The 14,312-nt window shown below is 36.1% G+C and overlaps 1 protein-coding gene and 1 long non-coding RNA gene across 7 annotated transcripts in view; one reads left to right on the top strand and one right to left on the bottom strand.

Moving 5' to 3' along the window:
- LOC139361760 (uncharacterized) overlaps nucleotides 1–12,101 on the bottom strand; it is a 32,906-nt gene extending 20,805 nt beyond the window's left edge. For both annotated transcript variants that reach the window (XR_011619366.1, XR_011619367.1), the window contains exon 1: nucleotides 11,995–12,101. This is a non-coding gene — a long non-coding RNA (uncharacterized lncRNA). The remainder of the gene's footprint in view (nucleotides 1–11,994) is intronic.
- Nucleotides 12,102–12,158: 57 nt separating this feature from the next.
- The window catches only part of LOC105466210 (zinc finger B-box domain containing), a 141,380-nt gene continuing 139,226 nt past the window's right edge, over nucleotides 12,159–14,312 (top strand). For 4 of the 5 annotated variants that reach the window (XM_071091200.1, XM_011715247.2, XM_011715253.2 and 1 more), the window contains exon 1: nucleotides 12,159–12,249. The gene's annotated coding sequence lies outside the window, so the exon portion shown is untranslated. The remainder of the gene's footprint in view (nucleotides 12,250–14,312) is intronic. The other variant, XM_071091199.1, reaches the window with a different exon arrangement.

The raw sequence follows: 14,312 nt of genomic DNA, 5'->3' as shown, positions 1-14,312 counted from the left end.
ACGTGGGTAAATCTCAAAAGCATTATGCTGAATTAAAGAAGATTTACATGGAAGAGTACAAATTGTGTGATTCCATTTATAATGAATTCTGAAACAGGAAAAATTATTCTGTAGTGGCAAATAGCAGATCAGTGGTTTCTTGGAGCTTCAGGTAGGGGAGGGTATTGATTGCAAGTACATAGGGTAGGCAGAAACATTTTGGGAATTTTATATATAAATAAATATATGTATATTTGTCTTGGAGTTTCACATAGGTGAGAGTATTGATTGCAAGTGAATGGGATAGGCAGAAACTTTATAGGATTTTATATATAGATGAATGTTGATTTATATATATATTTATACACTTGATTTACCTATATGTAAAATTTTAATATATTTTCATTCTAGTAGTAGCTACACAGATATACAGTATATATTTGTCAAATTCATTGAAATATAAAATTTAAGATATTTGTGATTATTGTATGTGAAGTATATATATCTGAATAAATTTGATTAAAAGAACAATGACTTTCTTTACAGTAGAGACCAAAGGTAACAATTAAAAATCAATCATGTTCCAAAAAGGCAATTCTCAGCCTACCAACCAAAAATAAAACCTAGGACTAAAGGGATTCACAACCAAATTCTACCAGAGGTACAAAGAGGAGCTGGTACCATTCCTTCTGAAACTATTGCAAACAACAGTAAAAGAGGGACTCCTCCCCAACTTATTTTATGAGACCAGCATCACCCTGATACCAAAATCTGGCAGAGGCACAACAAAAAAAGAAAATTTCAGGCCAATATTTCTGATGAACATTGATTAAAAAAACCCTCAATAAAATACTGGGAAACCAAATCCAGCAGCACATCAAACAGTTTATCCACCATGATCGAGTTGGCTTCATCTCTGGGATGCAAGCCTGGTTCAACATATGCAAATCAATAAACGTGATCCACCACATAAACAAAACCAATGACAAAAACTGCATGATTATCTCAATAGATGTAGAAAAGGCCTTCCATAAAATTCAACACCGCTTTATGATAAAAACTCTCAATAAACTAGGTACTGATGGAATGTTTCTCAAAATAATAAAAGCTATTTATGATAAACCCACAGCCATATCATAATGAATGGACAAAGGCTGGAAGCATTCCCTTTGAAATCTGGCACAAGACAAGAATGCCCTCTCTCACCACTCCTATTCAACATAGTATTCGAAGTTCTGGCCAGGGCAATCAGGCAAGAGAAAGAAATAAAGGGTATTCAAATAGGAAGAGAGGAAGTCAAATTATCTTTATTTGCAGATGACATGTTTGTATATTTAGAAAACCCCATCATCTCAGCCTCAAAACTGCTTAAGCTGTTAAGCAACTTCAACAAATTCTCAGGATGCAAAATCAGTGTGCAAAAATCACAAGCATTCCTGTACACCAATAATAGACAGAGAGCCATATCATGAGTGAACTCTCATTCACAGTTGCTACAAAGAGAATAAAATACCTAGGAATACAACTTACAAGGGATGTGAAGGAGCTCTTCAATGAGAACTACAAACCACTGCTCAAGGAAATAAGAAAGGACATAACAATGGAAAAACATTCCATGCTCATGGATAGGAAGAATCAATATCATGAAAATGGCCATACCACCCAAATAAATTTATAGATTCAATGCTATTCCCATCAAGCTACCACTGACTTTCTTCACAGAATTAGAAAACAACAAAAAAACAAAAACTACTTTAAATTTCATATGGAACCAAAAAAGGGCCCGTATAGCCAAGACAAGCCTAGCAAAAAGAACAAAACTGGAGGCATCAGGCTACCTGACTTCAAACTATACTACAAGGCTGTGGTAACCAAAACAGCATGGCACAGGTACCAAAACAGATTTATATACCAATGGAATAGAACAGAAGCCTCAGAAATAATGCCACACATGTACAACCATATGATCTTTAACAAACCTGACAAAAATAAGCAATGGGGAAAGAATTCCCTACTTAATTAATGGTGCTGGGAAACCTGGCTAGCCATATGTAGAAGCTGAAACTGGACTCCTTCCTTACATGTTATATAAAAATTAACTCAAGATGGATTAAAGACTTAAACATAAGACCCCAAACCATAAAAACGCTAGATGAAACCTAGGGAATACCATTCAGGACATAAGCATGGACAAAGACTTCATGACTGAAACACCAAAAGAAATAGCAACAAAAGCCAAAATTGACTAATAGGATCTAATTAAACTAAAGAACTTCAGCAAAACAAAAGAAACTATCATCAGAGTGAACAGGCAACCTATAGAATGTGAGAAAATTTTTGCAATCTACCCATCTGACAAAGGTCTAATATCCAGTATCTACAAGGAATTTAAATAAATTTACAAGAAAAAAAGAAACCATCAAAAAGTGAGTGACCAGACAATTCTCAACAGAAGATATTTGTGTGGCCAACAAACATATGAAAAAAAGCTCATCATCACTGGTCATTAGAGAAATGGAAATCAAAACCACAATGAGATACCATCTCTCACCAATTAGAATGACAATCATTAAAAAGTCAGGAAATGACAGGTGCTGCCAAGGCTGTGGGGAAACAGGAACACTTTTACACTGTTCATGGAAGTATAAATTAGTTCAACCATTGTGGAAGATAGTGTGGTGATTCCTCAAGGATCTAGAACCAGAAATACCATTTGAACCAGCCATCCCATTACTGGGTATATACCCAAAAGATTATGAATCATTCTACTATAAAGACACATGCACACGTATGCTTATTGCAGCACAATTTACAATAGCAAAAACTTGGAATCCACCCAAATGCCCGTCAATGATAGACTGGATAAAGAAAATGTGGCACATATGCACCATGGAGTACTATGCAGCCATAATAAAGAATGAGTTCATGTCCTTTTCAGGGACATGAATAAAGCTGGAAACCATCATTTTCAGCAAAGTGACACAGGAACAGAAAACCACACACCGCATGTTCTTACTCGTAAATGGGAGTTGAACGATGAGAACACATGGGCACAGGGAAGGGAACATCACACACCGAGGCCTGCCAAGTGGTCAGGGGCAAGGGGAGGGAGAGCATTAGGACCAATACCTAATGTATGTGGGGCTTAAAACCTTGATGATGGGTTGAAAGGTGCAGCAAACTACCATGGTACATGTATACCTATGTAACAAACTTGCACGTTCTGCACATGTATTCAAGTACATAAAGTAAAATAAAAAAAAAAGAAAAGAAAAGAAGCAATTCTCAAAAGTAGATATACAAATGATCATTAGAAAATGTTAAAGCTTATTATAAAGTAAATGCAAATTTAAGACATGATTTTCACATATCAATTATTAAATAAACAAACAAGCGCGTGCCTTCACTGTCTTTCCTCTTTGAGTCTCATTGGCTTAACACTAGCTTGATGGCAGGAGCTGGGTAATTTATCTTAGACCAGTAAGTGCAAAGTGACATGCTGAGAAAGGCAGAGCAGCACAATGGAAGGAGTCTGGGTCCCTTTTACCCTCTGGACACAACTAAATTCTGGATTGTGTTCACTTACATGGTTAGTGAGAGAGAGGTCAATGTTTATTTTGCTTAACCTATTGCTATGTTGTATCTTGTCATAGTAGCCATCCTGCATTCTAATGCAGTGATTGATCCTTAATATCATAACTTAGTGATTGTCTTTTCTGGAAGATTGCATTAGCATTCTCACTGGTCTGTCTGTCTTTTGACTCTCTATAGTCAATCTCCTCTGGTTGCCGATGTTCTTATAAATATATGATTCAGTTGTCACTCCTCTGTTTAAAGCCTGTTCATGACTCCCTATATTAGTTGGCATAGGACACAAACCCCTTATTTTGGCCTTCATCTCCTATCTTACTGCCTATCTCTCCATGTAGTCTTATCTCCTAACATTTTCACCACATTGAAACCACACTCTCATTCTTTCCACCCTGGGATATTGCTGTTCTTCTTCTAGAAACATTCCAGACTTTCCTATGGCTAGCTCCTCGTTTAACATGGCTTTTTGCAAATGTCGCGTCCTCAGAGAGGTTTTCTCTGACTATTCTACCTCAAATAGGATCCCATCCTAGAAAGGTGTCTGTTGATCTGTTTTATTCTCTTAATGAAATAAACTAAAACTGGTGTATATTTTTCTTTCCTATAAAATAGAAACTTAATGAAAACAAACAGGTTGTTACTTGTGTTCAAGGTGTCAGCCTCCAGAACAATACCTGGCATATGGTAGGTATCCAATGGCATGTTTAATTTAATGAATGAATGTTCCTTAATTCAGTGTAGTTTGAATCATTTTAAATTGTATCTTCAGACCCATAAATACCTTCACTCCTCAGCCTCTCATCTAGTTAATTCCAAGTCAATTGATAAGTTATTGATAACTAATAGCTCCTCTCACTCTCCTTCAGCTTTGCTTCCTCTGCTTTGGCCTAGTCCATTAGTATCTCCTACACAACAGCGATGACCTCTTAATTAATCTCCCCTTTGCGGAATTGTATGACTTCCTTCTACCTCTTCTCTCTTTCTCCACTTCTCTTGAGTCCCTTGCATGTTTCAGTAATGTTAGAAATTTTTAGATTCTCCATGCTTATATTCTAACTCACTGCAGGGAAATTTGTATATGCTTTTTTCTTTCTATCCAGAACACTAATTTCACCCACGTTCCATACAAGTATGATGTTCCTACGCAACAGACTAGGCCAACATTGAACATCATTGTGACTGAAAATGATTATGCTACATTGAACATCATTATAAATTATGCTAACAAGTCTTTCTTGAGCACCAATGATTGAGCAAGTATCCTTTCTCTGATAATATTCTCACAGTTTTAGCATTTATTATTCTGAATTCCTGTCTGTGTCCCTCATCTAGCCTATATTTTTCACAAGTACAGAATACAAATATTTCTTGTTCATAGTTATACCCATTATCTGAAAGAATGCCTAAAGCATAGTAGGTCCTCAATAAGTGTTTGGTGAATGTCTGAATAAGCATCACCCTCACCAAAGCTAGCCATGATAGGTGTATTATAATTTTCTGAATTAATGTGAAAATGGGTACATGGGTAATATTAACTCACAATGGGCATAAGAATGACACCTTTCTTATGGACAAAGTTGTGACAAATCTTTTGAAATATTGTGGGAATAACTTTCACAAAGGTAAGGCAGTTATTATAAAATATTTCACAAAATCCAATGAAAAATCTGCCCTTGGGAATTGGAACTGGAAGAGAATAAAATTGATGAAAGAAAATTACTGTTAGACATCTCATGTCAAACAAACCTTGTAACTCTTGTTTTGTGCCTCCCAGCTTGAGTGCATAAGAGAAAAATGCAAATTTTCCAAATGAAGTACAGCAAACAGTGCATAAATCTCAAGAAGACAGTATGATACACTTATTGGAACATAGCAAGGACCAGAAATAAATGACTTTTTCTTTGAAATGCCAGCTTTTTTCTTTTTAAGATTAGCTTTTCCCTAAAGCTATATCAATTATAAATAATTGTTTGCTAGCAAAACTGGCACAGCCAAACTTAAAGCGAATAAACTAAGAAACTTAACTGATTAAAAAATAAGAGATTTTTAGCTTTGTTTGAGATGACTTCAAAAGCATGCTAGAACAACTCCCCTATATATGCCTATGTGAGAATATTAATTTGCAATTATGGGAGTTACAGATCAATGCTCTACTGCTGTTTAAAAGAATCCTCTGGGAATCTATACTTCGAAGTTGACTTATAAAGAAAGTTACTTTAGTTTTACTTTATGATTCTGCTGGTAGTCATTTATATCAAGGTTTTCTGTTCTGCACAACCAAAACAATCCATCCTAGTTTAAGTAATTAAGGGAATTGTATTTTAAAGATACAGGAGTATATCATTTTGAATGTAGCTAGTCCACAGGAAGGGGAAAATTTCCAGAAAATCTGAAATCTGTCTCTCATCTTGGCTTCCTTCTCTCCCTGCCTCTCCTTCCCTCCTTTTTTTTTTTTTTTGCCTTTTATTTTTTCTTTCTTTCTTTCTTTCTTTCTTTCTTTCTTTTTCTTTCTTTCTTTCTTTCTTTCTTTCTCTTTCTTTCTTTCTTTCTTTCTTTCTTTCTTTCTTTCTTTCTTTCTTTCTTTCTCCTTCTTTCTTTCTCTCTCTCTCTCTTTCTTCTTTCTTTCTTTCTTTCTTTCTTTCTTTCTTTCTTTCTTTCTTTCTTTTTTTCTTTCTTATTTCCTTTTTTTCTTTCTTCTTTCTTCTTTTTCCTTTCCCTTCCCCTCCCTTCCCTTCCCTTCCCTTCCCTTCCCTTCCCTTCCCTTCCCTTCCCTTCCCTTCCCTTCCCTTCCCTTCCCTTCCCTTCCCTTCCTTCCTTTCTCCTGTCCAAATGTCAGAATATTGTTGCCCCATGATTTTCTCTCTCAATCTCAATCTCTTATTCTCACAGGAGAGTATCTGAGCGGTTCAGTTTGAACTCCTGTCCAATAAGCCATTACAAGGATAGCTTGAATCACATAATGAAACACAGCTGCCAAGACTGACAGATTGTTGCCAGGCAAAGGCAGGAGGAAGAGTGGCAGATTATTGTTGTCCACCATAGCTGCTTATTGATCCTTGGGTGTAACTAGGAAATACTAACCTTACACAGTTATGCACCAAGTAAGTTTCAGTCAATGATAGACGACATACACAATGGTAGCCCCATCTGATTATAATGGAGCTGAAAAATTCCTTATCACCTGGGGATGTCTTGATGATCCTGACTCTGTGTAGGACTTGGGTAAATATGTGTTTGTGTCTTAGTTTTTAACAAAACCAGTTTTAAAATTAAAAGGAATAAATAGAAAAAGGCTTATAGATAAGGATATAATGAAAAAAATTTGTGTATATCTGTACAATGTCTTTGTTTTGAATAGTCATTAGAAAAGGGTCAACATTTTTAAAAAAATACAAGTTTATAAAGTAAAAATGTTACAGGAAGGTAAGGTTAATTTATATTAAAAAAAAGAAAATGCTTTAAAAAAAATTAGTGTAGCCTAAGTTTACAGTGTTTATAAAGTCTATAGTACCTACTCATTCACCCAAAGCAACTTCCAGTTCTGCCAGCTCCAATCATGGTAAGTGCCCTATAGAGGTATTCTATTTTTTGTCTTTTATACCACATTTTGACAGTCATTTTTCTGCGTTTACATATGTTTAGATACACAAATACTGACCATTGTGTTATAATTGTGTATAGTATTCAGTACAGTGGCATGCTGTAGGGGCTTATAGTCTAGAAGCAATAGGCTGTACCAAATAACCTAGGTGTATAACATCTAGGTTTGTGTCATTTCACTCTTTGATGTTTGCACAATGACAAAATCACCTAATCACGCATTTCTTAGAACATATCCTCATCATTAAGGGACATATGATTGTATTAAATTGAGGTTATAGTGAAAACAATGTTATTTATTTTCAAATAAAGTGTTCTGTTTCTTGAAATTGACTTTCTAAAGACTCCGTCATGTGAATTGTATCTTCACCTTCTCTGGACCCATATATACATAAACAATTTAAGAAGTTTTGTATTAATAATGTTGATATTGGCGATGCAAGCTTCAATGAACAGTGCCAGCTCTTCTTTTTTTACCAGCTGATGTAGTGCATTCTTGTCTGCAGTAAATGCATGAGAACACCGAGAAGAATTGATTACAGTAATAAATTCATTCAGGTTCCCAACCTCATTTGCAGAGACCCTGCAGTAAACACTGCTGGATATAGAAGGTCATGTATGGGTTTTATATTGGTCTATTTTAGAAATGCTGAATGAATTCCTCTCTCAATATCATGTCTTCTGTAGTTTCTCTGAGGACTCCTTGGACAATTTAAACTTTTCCTTTAGCTCTGGTTACTATCTGATTACATGCTGATGGTAACCTAATGTATATGATTATCTCCTAAATAACTAAGCTACATTATATTTTGGTATTCCTCCCTACTGCCTATCGTAAAAGTGAAAACTCAATATGCCCTGCCTTGTTGACCCCACTCTCTGTGAGCTTATTTATTCTCTTGCTCTTCCAGGGCTGGTTGTCAGTATCATCTACTTACTTAACCAAGCTATCAAATGTAGGGACCAGCAGCTCTGTTTCATATTCCTAGCTAACCACATATCCGTGGTTTCCAAGTCCTATTGGGAGTTTACAAAATCCTTGGAATCTGTTTCACTTGGCCTCTGCCCTCTGCCTTGATTTATTCAAGACTTATTATTTCTATCTTGGACTAATATAACCACATTTTAAATGTGTCTCTTGTCTTCCTCTTCTCCATTTGCTCTATTTTTACATTGCCACCAGAATTACTCTTGAAGGATGCTGCTATACACATACCGAGATGCTTAAAAATCTGCTTAAAACTTATTTGAGGGTATCAAGAGAAGGAGAGAAGAAAAAAAAATTTCACAGTTTCCACTGTGAAAGGGTAACATTCAAAGTGCTTTTTAATGTGCTCCTAACACAACTTTTCATTCTTATCTTTTTGCCACATATACTATGTTTGAACCAACCAGAAATTCTGGCCATGACACAAACATGTAATGCTCCCATTCTTTTTGAACATAGTACTTAATACATTGCATATTAATTATTTGTAAACTCTCACTTGAATTACTCAAGGACAGAGATGGTGTCTTTGTTCACCTTTGTACCCATCTCAGGGCCATACCTGGAATAGAACAGGTGTTGAGTAAATGTTGATTAAATTTAACTATGCTCATTCAACAAGGCTATATATTTATTTTTCAATTTGGAAGACGCTGCATATTGCAGGAATCGAAAATTTATCATAGGCCCTGATGATTCTCCTCCACTTGTGAAGCATCAGTAATAATTGGCTTGTGTTATGAAAATGTATTTGCTGAGAAATTCTGTGTCATGGATGATAGGCAGAAATTACAAAGCTGAGAAAAATTATAAAAGGCCAATGTCACCTCTTAACTCTAAGTTTCTTTTTTTCGTCCTTAAGTTTAGCCATTTGGATGTATTTAAATATATTTATATCATACTAATTTAGGTTTTGTCTAAGGCTTTTTTTGTAATTTAATGTTGCCTCTAAAGCTCAGTTTTTCTTGACAAGTTGAAAAACCCCATACATATGTAATAGGATGTTATATTTAGTATCTACCAAGGCAAAAGAAAGTAGATGCTTCATGTAAAAGTAAGACCACATTTCAGGGCTTGTAAAAAAGAAGATAGTAAGAATTTGGTTTTGCTACCTTGAAATGCCCACAAACTTTTGCCTATAAAAGAATCTGAAGGGCCAAGGAGCAAATGGAAATTGAGAGAATACTTCTGGAAAGTTGCAGATATTGATATATGTTCCATTTTCTTCCAAAGGTTTGGTATTATTAAAATATAATTACAATACTCAAAAACAAGATATTCTTTAAGTAGAGAATGTACATGTGACACAGTTTAATTCATTAAGGAAGGAATTATTAGAATGGTAAAGCTGGTTCAAAGAAAATTTGGTAGCTGACTGTATACAGGAATTGAGAGGAAATATTAGTACGAGATTTCTAGGTTAGATACAAAACTGGTTAGAGTTGTATAGTGCAATAAAACCATTAGCTTTGAAAGTATTTTATTTAAAGAAAAGACATTATTTACATATCTAGATACAAATGATATGAAAATGCAGGTGAAAAAATCTTCAAATAAACATATAACATTACACACAGACTTTATCAACAGTTAATGATAAGAAAAGCAACACTTTTTAAAGAAAATCATGTAATGCTCAGATTATCGTAAACAGTATTCTAGTGTGGCATTGAAAAGACTTGCCATTTTTGGCTTTACCTTATTTCTAAGTTTTGGATAATACTTGTTTACAGGCTCTGACCCTCATTTCAAGCTTGGTAAAATGATCATGTAAATCCATGCTCTTAATTTCTGCATTGCTGGTAATTTTTATCTCTTTAAATTGAATATCTCCAGTTCAGAAAACTTGTATTCAAACCTTGTCTTCACAGTGGCACAATGAAGCATGAGTTTGGAAAAACCCTCAGGAATACTGTGCTCTTGATACAGTTGTGGTAAACTGTGTGCAACATTGCTGGTGTGCCAGTTAAATGCATTTTACTTCAGTGGAGAGAATGTCATCTTCCTAGAGCTGTAATTGTTTTGACATGTTTCATTTCATTTTGTCACTAATCATCATTCTGAAAGACAAGCACTTCATACTTTTTATTTTACTACGTGACTTAGCATAGGCTTAGTTTTTGTCTCTGTTCTGCCTTTTCATAACTGTGCATAAGCTATTTTTCTAAATATAAAATAATGTTCTTTTAATGCTTTCAAAAAGTGCAAGAATATTTTATACATTATTTTTATAAGTTTAATTTTACTATGATGTAAGTAAATGCATTGTAAGAATAATTTTTTGAAGTAAAAGTCCTCTGTAGAAGTGATGAGAGGTTATTTGCAAAATAATCTTTACTGGGGCATAATTGATGTGTGTTTACTGTTCTCTCTGGAATGTTTCTTGCTCTAATGGCCCATGTCTTTCTCTTTCCTTGCATTCAGATACTTCCCTGGCCATCTACCCTAAAATAGAACTCAATTATTTTCTATTTCTTTATTTGGCTTTAGTTTTCTTCATAGCAGCCGACATGTATTTATACTTGTTTAATGCCTTTCTGTTCCCGTTAAAATATATTTGAAAACAGGAGGAGCTTTGATGATTTCTTCACTGTAGTAATTTTGAGATCTACAAAATGGACTTTCAGTAAATGCTTGTGGAATAAATAAGCGAATAGATCAGTGAATGAATGAAAGCTGAAAATATCTTTGGTAATTTGAAGAGCACACCTGTATGGGAAATAGTCTGCGTAAGAAAATCAGTAGTATTGCACATCCACTTGAAACTTGTTCTTGTATTAAAGGAAGGACTTGGTAAAGTTATACCATGAACATGATAACAGCAACCACCATAGCCATACCAGCACCACTGTTTCTTACTGTTTATTAAGCACTCAATATGGGCCTGACTTAGAGCTAAATACTTAATATTTATTGTTTCATTTATTCTTCCATACTACTTTACGTATGGACTAAGTGTACTGTTATCTCATTTAAGCAGTTAGACTCAGCTTTGTTACTTGCTCATGGTCACACAGCAAGTAAGTTGTGCAGTACCGGCACTCAATCTCGAATCTGCCAGACTCCAAAACCCAGACTCATAACCAGAAGACTACCATTGTCTTCTCTTGTCCATAGTGGTTATAATCTTATATAATTGAATACACCAAGTGAAATCATTGATTTTTTTAAATGGGTTTTGGCGGACATAGTAATGTCAAAAGTAATGGTGCAAAGATTAGTACATAACTGTAATAGTTAGGATTGTTAGTCTGGTACCAAGATAGATGCAATGTGGTTAAGCATAGAAGCATATACAGTGCAGTACCATCCATGCATCCTAATTGCAATATTTAAAATGGGAGAAAAAACCCAGCATATTTAGGAAGCCAAAGATAAATTCACTACAGGTGCAGCTTTGCTCAGAACAGAATAGTTGTGTTGAGAATTGTGGGTTAATTATGTGTGTGTGTGTGTGCGCACACGCGTGCACACATGTATTTGCTTTTGCTTTTTGTTTTATATATATTAGACTCCATGGGTCATGTATTTGGTACAAAGAAAAGAGAGTTCTGGACTTTTGAAGAGACCTGGATTCTCTATTGACTTTGCTTATGGTAGCCTTTGATAAATCATTTAAACACAGCATATATGTGGGAGTTCTGAAACTAAACTCCTTGAATTAATTTGTGGGTCTGCCATTTGTTAGCTTTGTAATTTTGGATTAAGATAGTCACATTTTTTGTGCCTTAATTTTTTTAGATTTAAAGTAGCTTGCTATGAGGAACAATCAAATATGACATATAAGTCTCTCACTCGTGGTTGGAATATGACACGTGCTCAGGTTTAGCACATACCTAATCTCCAAGATCATCTCTGGCAGGCTTCCAGAGCCTGCTGAGTTTTTCCGCCCTTTCCTTCCTGTGATCGCCCCTTCCTCTCTCATTTCTCAGGCTCCTTTTCGCCCTCTGCCGGCGGACAGTGGCAGAACCCAACTTTCTGGTTGCTATGGGTACCGAGGTAACGCGGTACCTAAGGAGACCAAGACAGAAACTCCCTGCAGCTATCCGCGGCCCGCCGGCGGTGGTGATGCGAGAGGCTGGGGTCTCCAGGTGGGTTGTCTGGCTGAGGGTGGATGAGGGAGAGGAGCGTCTCTGAGTCCGCCTAGTGGGCCGCAAGCCGGGGCTAGTTGGTGCGGTGAGCAAAGCGGGCAGCGCGGCTGGAAAGCGGAGGTGTTTCCTGAGCCCCTGCCATATGCTGACATAGTGCCAGGCCTGCAGGCAGCAGGACGGGGCCCTGGCCTCAGGAGTTGAAAGCCTTTGGTATACACCAAAGACTTGCCAGCCCAAGATGCTAATGGATAAATGAATCAAGAGTGAACCCCAGACAGGGGGACTTCATCAGTTGTACCCCTTCTGCAGCCCGACACTTTCAAATACTAGCCCCTTTTATCCTTTGAAGTCATTTGCACCTTATGAAAAATTTGGCACCCTGAGAAACCATGTTTCATCCCCTTTTGTAGCCTTTAGTCTGCCTGCGCGTTCACATGCACCCACGTCCTTGAAGTTTACTCACAAGTAGACTATGGTGCGAGATGCCCAATTCCTGAGACATCTGAAGTTGTGGATGTTTATTTTTTTCTTCCCAAAATCAGCAGTAGAGACACTCAGGTATATAAGGTTCAGTTATATATATTTTATAGCTTGACTTAAAATCTAAAGTTAGCAAAGCTCATTTTAAAAAATAGTAAAGTTGAAGCTACACAGGATTAAAGTTATACAAACTGTATGTTTATGCGAACGTAACGACTCCCTCTGCCTTTCTACAATTTAGCTTATCTTATAGTCTACACAGAGACCTGCCCTGACCTTCCATAATTTTACCAATTGTATTACAAATAAATTGTTTGAAAGTAGTTCCTTCATGTCTTTCAAGACACTTAATAATTCTTGCAATTAGTTTATTTGCTTTTTCATTTTTACCTACTTCCCTCACCAGAGTGTAAGTTCAGTGAAGACTGGTATTATACCTGTCTGGTTGACCTTGTTCCTCAGTGCTTAACCTGACTCCCAGCAGGAAGAGAGTTCAGTGTATATTTGTTGATTGCTCATCAAGATCGGTAGGAAACATTGAAAAAATAAAACAGAAAGGTTAGTTGAAGTGGGAAAGAGGGTGTGTTTAATCTTTTTCCATAGGGTAGGTTGTGCAAAAAACTAAAAGCAGTAGAAAAAAATTACTTGCTTAGCACATTATTATTGGCACTACATTATGTGTAGGGACTGTACTGATTGTTGGGGTTTCAAAGGTCAATGGTAGGACTACCCTCAAATATTTGGGCTACTTAGAGAAACAAAATCTATATAAACAAAGATGCAAAAAATAACACAAGGTAACATACAATAGCAAATGAATTTAATAGACATGGTCTTTGTATACGAGGAGAAGCTTGGTTTCGATGGAGGGAAACTTCATGATACAGGCGGCCTTCGAGTTGAGCATTGAATAGAATAAAACTTGGTGAGCAGAGAGGTAAACACTAAAGCTCATTAAGTAAAAAAGATGAAATCAGAGATGCTAAGGGTAAAGTAGAACCTTGATGCTCCATTTTCTTTTCTAGGTAGTTTCTAAGGCTGTTCCTTCTCTAGGTAGTTTCTAAGGCTGCCCCTTTCCCTGAACCATGAGCTCTCTGGAGGTCTTACAGGAGCCCACAGCTAGACAAGTCAGGTCACAAATCAGACACCTTTTATTTAATATCCTGCAAATTAGAGGGGGAGAGGGTCCTTACCATTTTCTACTTCGATAAGCTGAAGTTCAGAGAATTTCTGTCGTGCAAAGGTCTTCTGACTTTAAATCCAGTGAATTTAGGATACCTAGGTTTTCTGACCTTAAATTCAACACCTTTTAATATTGCTTATTATTTTTAATTGAAAGTATTTTAAAATGGTATCTTGTCCCTTGATATCTAAAGGTAAAGTTTCTCAGTTGTTCTCAAGAGAACCTGCCTATAGAGGGTAAAAAATGGGCGACTTGGGTACCATTTAGTGCCTTGAAGCAGTATTTTATTATCAGATATCTTGTTTGGCTGAAAGATTGAATGCAACCTGAAGTCAATACCTATATTAGTCCGTTCTCACACTGCTATGACGACATACCCAAGACTGGATAATTTACAAAG

Source organism: Macaca nemestrina, chromosome 2, assembly GCF_043159975.1.
Source record: "Macaca nemestrina isolate mMacNem1 chromosome 2, mMacNem.hap1, whole genome shotgun sequence".
Taxonomy (NCBI): Eukaryota; Metazoa; Chordata; class Mammalia; order Primates; family Cercopithecidae; genus Macaca; species Macaca nemestrina.
The sequence above is the reverse complement of the archived record's forward strand: the minus strand, read 5'-3'. Positions and strand labels throughout refer to the sequence as shown.